This window comes from Chamaea fasciata, unplaced genomic scaffold, assembly GCF_029207755.1.
Source record: "Chamaea fasciata isolate MVZ Bird 193981 ecotype frontalis unplaced genomic scaffold, bChaFas1.0.hap1 SCAF_4, whole genome shotgun sequence".
NCBI classification, from domain to species: domain Eukaryota; kingdom Metazoa; phylum Chordata; class Aves; order Passeriformes; family Sylviidae; genus Chamaea; species Chamaea fasciata.
Genome location: NW_027094089.1, coordinates 16,200,100 through 16,206,099, shown reverse-complemented (window position 1 = coordinate 16,206,099; position 6,000 = coordinate 16,200,100).

Sequence of the window (6,000 nt, the reverse complement as noted above, 5' to 3'; positions counted from 1 at the left end):
AAATATGAAATATGCATATCACAAAAAAGCATTTTCATATTCCTACTGCCTGATGGTTATATATGACAAGTGGGTACTTCCACACATAAAATATACTCCTAAAAGCTGGTTTGTATGTACTTGTGCACCTAGTAAGAATTCTGAACATTCACATTTATCTCATGTTTGCTACTATGCTGCCAATTCTTCATCTTTTGATGATATAAGTAATGAGATTTCATTGGTTGTGTCTACATTTTAAAGACTCATAGAGTCATCTGATTATATGCAAATTCAATTGTAACTAAACCAAGCAAATGAAAAAAAAAATTCAAAATGTGTTTCAAGCTGCCATGATTAGGAAGAGAAACATCAGATCCTGTGTCTTAATTAAATGTGTATAAATATATCTATCTATCTATCTATCTATATATATATATATCTTTTTTGAAATTTCTTTACTGAGTCCTTTATAATTTTAATAAGGCCTGATCCATGATATCTTAATGTCTATGTCTAGTAATTTAGGAATGGATTAGTGTCTGCAGTTTAAGTTACTTAGTTGAGGCACTGAACTCAGGAACTTACTTACACTACACTTTTTGACTTTAATGCTAAGATTGAGGTATCTGCACAGGGAAATTCATCCAGCCCAGGGCTTGTCTACTCTCTAAGTACCCAAAGGAAATATTCAGATTGATAGGCCTCTTAATATTTGTGCCATATCCCTATATATGTCACATATAATATTTCTTATTAGTTCTGTTCCCTGTATGTGTGTTCCTGTATGATGTTCCCTGTAGGTCCCCTAGCAGTTTGTTCAGTAGCCCGGCTGCTGAGGGCTGAGATCCATCTCTCACCTTCAGCTGAACAGTTCTTAGAGACTTGGGAAAGCCACATGCAGTCCGAGTCCCAACCACCATGAATCTGAGACCTGAAATCAATGATGACATCCTTGTTGATATTTTCCAGAGGTATGATGTTGGCCTTGTAACTTCTGTGGGTTTCCCATTTTGGGCCCAAGAACATCAACATTTTCTGATCTACTGGTCTCATATTTTTTACTCAAGCATGATAGCTCATGTGGGTAGTCTAGTTTAAAAGGCAAGAGAATGGCCTGTCAGATGGTCCAGGTTTAAGCTACACAAGGCTTTTTTATTTTGTCTGCAGTGAAAAAAAAGTCATATAATTTACGAACACATATCTAAGAGGAGCCATACTTTAAAAATTTTTAAGTGAGCCTGCTCTAGTTTACATTAAGAACTGAATTCAGTCTACCTGCTCAGAGAATTCAGCATGAGAAATGCAGTTTGAAAGATTCAAGGCTATATCTACAATACTAAAGGTGCCCACCCAAATGCACAGGCCAAATAGTGCAGAAAGGCTTCACAGACATTTCTCTATAGAGGTCTCCTCTACTAAAGCATCAGTTTTCATGCTTCTTAGAATCTGGTTTGGCTTTCTTAAGGGCTTTTCTTTGCCTTCTTCTTTTCCTTTTTTTTTTTTTTTTTTTTTTTTTTTTTTTTTTTTTTTTTTTTAAATTCTAATTTTTATTTTTAAGATTTAAAGTGCCTGAAAAAATGTGAGTATTGTGCTCATGTGAGTGGTGGATATGCGTACCTGACATGATAAGGTCAAGGGTCTAGATCACATTTTTGATTTGTGGGGTACATGAGGAGCTCTTAATGGTGCAAGGAATGATGGAATAGGGACTGGAACACCTGGGCAAATGGGGAACAGGATGTGTGGCACAGCCTCACACTTGCTGCCTGCAGTCATGAGTCGCCCCCAGAACCATACCAGGACTTCACCCCAAAGGAAAACTATTGGCTCAGTCCTGGAGAAAGAGCCTGTTAACAAACTAGCATGAGAATAATTAAGGAACAAAGAGCAAACTCAGGATCTGAAAATATTTGACAATTTAAATGTATCCCTACAGAGTTACTTTATTAATATTCCTCATGTGAGAATAAGGAAAACTTCGAAACAAAACTTTTTCTTCCTCTTCATTAAATGGTTAATTTACTTTGACAGCAGAGTAAGAGATGAGAATGTTAACCTGTCATTACCTAGTGTCAAAGGGCATTTATGCCACAGCTTCCAGATTTGAGATATTTTCTAGCCCTAGAGAATCCTGTTCAGCTCACTCCAACAATGTCTGAATATTTTTAATACACTGAGAAATGTCTGCAGACAAGGTTAGAAGAAACATACTTTTTTAAAAAAAAAACCCTTTTATTTTATTATTATTATTGTGGAACAACTGTTTCACATTTTAATAACCCGCTTTCCAGGGTATATAGCTTTACCAAAATTTTCATGTATTTTGCTAAACCTTGGCAAAAAGCAGAGAATACTCTTGAAAAAACCAAAAAACCAAGCAAACATGTTTCTTCTTCCTTTTATATTACTCCTGTCTTTGCTCAATTCATCTTTCTTCTTTGGTTTATCCACTTGGGTTTCCATGTCTTATAGTTGTAGTCAGAGAGTGATTATAGATCAGCTGATTGAGGAGTTAGGATTTATGCATCTGTGGTGGATTCAGTCTGGCTGGATGACAGGTGCCAAACAGTTCTCCTTAGCTGAAGAGGGGAGACAAAATATAATCAAAGGCTGGTGGGATGAGATAAGGGCAGGGAGAGATCTCTCACCAGTTGCCAACATGGGAAAAACAGACTCAGCTTGGGGAAAACAGTTTAAATTCTTACCCAGCAAATCAGAGTAGGGCCATGAGGGGAAAAAACCCCCAAATCTCAAAACACCTTCCCCCCAGCCTTTCCCTTCTTTCCTGGGCTTAACTTCACTCCCAAATTCTCTGCCGTGTTGCCGTCAGCAGCCCCCAGTTGAAATTCTTCCCAAACTTCTCCAGCATGGGTCTTCCATGAGGTCACAAGTTCTGACAGCAAACCTGCTTCAGCCTGGGTTCCTCCGTCTACAGGCCCTGGTGGAGCCTGCTCCAGCACAGGCTTTGCATTGAGTTACAGCCTCCTTTAGGTATCCCCCTGCTCCAGCCTGGGCTTCTCCAGGGGCTGCAGGTGGATCTCTGCTCCCCCGTGCCCTCCCTGGGCTGCAGGGACACAGCTGCCTCAGCATGGGCTGCTCCAGGGGCTGCAGGGGAATGTGAGCTCCAGAGCCTGGAGCAGCTCCTGCCCCTCCTTCTGCACTGCCCTGACCGTCTGCAGGGCTGCTCCTCTCACATGTTCCCATTCCTCTTTCTTTTGGCTGCACTTGACCTCTTTTTTCCTCTCCATTCCTAAATATCTCACCCTGGAGGCATGAACACCATCACTGACGGGCATGGCCTTGGCCAGTGCAGGGTCTATCCTGTATCCAGCTGGCACTGGAACTGTAGGATATAGGGGAAGCTTCCAGCAGCTTCTGACAGGAGCCACCCCTGTAGCCTCCCTGGTCATGCAAACCCAATATACCGCACATGAAAGGAGTGTAGAAAATCAGCGTGGAATGAGAAGACTGATCCCACTTTATGCAGTCAAGAGAGGGGAAAAAGTCCAAAATATGAGCAGACCACCAATGACAGCTTGAGATTACATTCCCAGGTGCTACTCAGAAGAAAGGACTTAATAAGATGCAGCCTTCCCATCTCTGCTTTCTACCTGCAGGTTGCAAGCAAAGTATCAGTTTGACAGGAAAGAAAAGAATGCTGAAGTGATGAGAGCCTTGTATTCCTGTCTGTGACACACAGAACTCTGTTTCTGTCTCTGGGATGCCCATATCTGCCAGTCACAGGGTAGATTAGGAAATTCAATCTGAAATCTGTGAATTATTGCAAATTTAACCAGAAAGATTCCGACCTATTCCTTCAGCATATAGTCTGAAGCAAAAGCAGTAAGTTGTCTATATTGGTGATGCCACAGAATCAATTACTTAGCTGGACTGAAGCTGTCTTGTTGCAATATGTTTCTTGGTGTATACACGTAACCACCATGAGCTCCTAAAACAAATGAAACCATGAAAATGTCCTGGTAAAGAATATAATGTTTACCCTGTCTACTAAAAAGAATGGGGTTGCTGAGGGCAGGAAGCGTGGCAAAAACTATGTACCTGATTATTTAATCCAAGGTTGTGTCATAACACACAAGGTAAATAACACATCAGGAGGCAAAGTTAAGATTACATTTGAAAGTGCTACCTGAACCGTAACAGTTTCTAATTTTTGATTCCTGAAATGCTTTTTCTTAAGAAAATTTGTGTGTAGCTAAACACGTGAAATGATAGTTTGCATAGAGTACAAAGGAATTATCCACCTTCTTATTTTAATAAATTTTAATTATTTATAGAGTGACTCTGGAAATCACAGCAACAAATAAAGAATATAAAGAATTCTTCCATCCCTTTTATCAGTCAATGCTAGTTTAGCTAATTTTGCTTTCAGCTGTTTTATTTTTCCAAGCTTAAATATTATTTTCTTTCTTCCACCCTTCATTTTTACAATAGAAAGCATAAAACTTAATTTTTATTCCCTGTTCTTTTTAGGAAGCTCAGCATTGTTCTTCATAATTTGCTCTTGTCATCTTTGTATTTATTGTCATGCATGCATTCTTTCATGCATCTTCATACCACCAACAGTCTTTGCCCTTTTACATCTGCCTTCAAGTGTTAGATGTTAGCTTCACACTGTTCACATTTCATTGCTGTTATTGTTTTCATTATTTTTCAAAAGTTGTATAGCTATGTAAGCATTTTGATATCCTCAAAAGTGTCTTTTCCCCTGCCAAAGCTTTACATTTTTTTTTCTTCTGTTTTTTTTTTTTTTCTTACTTGATCCTGTTTTACCTCTAGAGAACGTATAGAATAATGTAAATATTAATGGCAAATGGGATTTTTTTTTTTTACATTGGCCACAGCTTTCTCAAAGCCAAAATAATCTACATATTCATGTTCATTTTGATGTTCCTTGAGTCTCTGAGGCACATTGTAAACAGACCTGCATTCCTGATGTTGAATTTAGCATGTTTGTACTTAATACATTAGAGACTTTTTCCTTTTTCCCAGCTTTAGCCTTGTTAAAATAACCTGTAATACTGGCAAGGTCAGGGAAAAATGTGAGTTATTTGTTCTGTAAGTGCTGGACAGGCAAGCTGGAACTCCCTAGAGGCTCTTCTTACTTGTTCAACCAGGTTTGCAGAAACAGACTTTTCTTTCTTTCTTTCTTTCTTTCTTTCTTTCTTTCTTTCTTTCTTTCTTTCTTTCTTTCTTTCTTTCTTTCTTTCTTTCTTTCTTTCTTTCTTCTTCTTCCTTCCTTCCTTCCTTCCTTCCTTCCTTCCTTCCTTCCTTCCTTCCTTCCTTCCTTCCTTCCTTCCTTCCTTCCTTCCTTCCTTCCTTCCTTCCTTCCTTCCTTCCTTCCTTCCTTCCTTCCTTCCTTCCTTCCTTCCTTCCTTCCTTCCTTCCTTCCTTCCTTCCTTCCTTCCTTCCTTCCTTCCTTCCTTCCTTCCTTCCTTCCTTCCTTCCTTCCTTCCTTCCTTCCTTCCTTCCTTCCTTCCTTCCCTCCCTCCCTCCCTCCCTCCCTCCCTCCCTCCCTCCCTCCCTCCCTCCCTCCCTCCCTCCCTCCCTCCCTCCCTCCCTCCCTCCCTCCCTCCCTCCCTCCCTCCCTTCCCCCCTTCCTCCCTTCCCTTCCCTTCCCCCCTTCCTCCCTTCCCTTCCCTTCCCTTCCCTTCCCTTCCCTTCCCTTCCCTTCCCTTCCCTTCCCTTCCCTTCCCTTCCCTTCCCTTCCCTTCCCTTCCCTTCCCTTCCCTTCCCTTCCCTTCCCTTCCCTTCCCTTCCCTTCCCTTCCCTTCCCTTCCCTTCCCTTCCCTTCCCTTCCCTTCCCTTCCCTTCCCTTCCCTTCCCTTCCCTTCCCTTCCCTTCCCTTCCCTTCCCTTCCCTTCCCTTCCCTTCCCTTCCCTTCCCTTCCCTTCCCTTCCCTTCCTGGAACTTCCCTTCCTGGAACTTCCCTTCCTGGAACTTCCCTTCCTGGAACTTCCCTTCCCTTCCTGGAACTTCCCTTCCCTTCCCTTCCCTTCC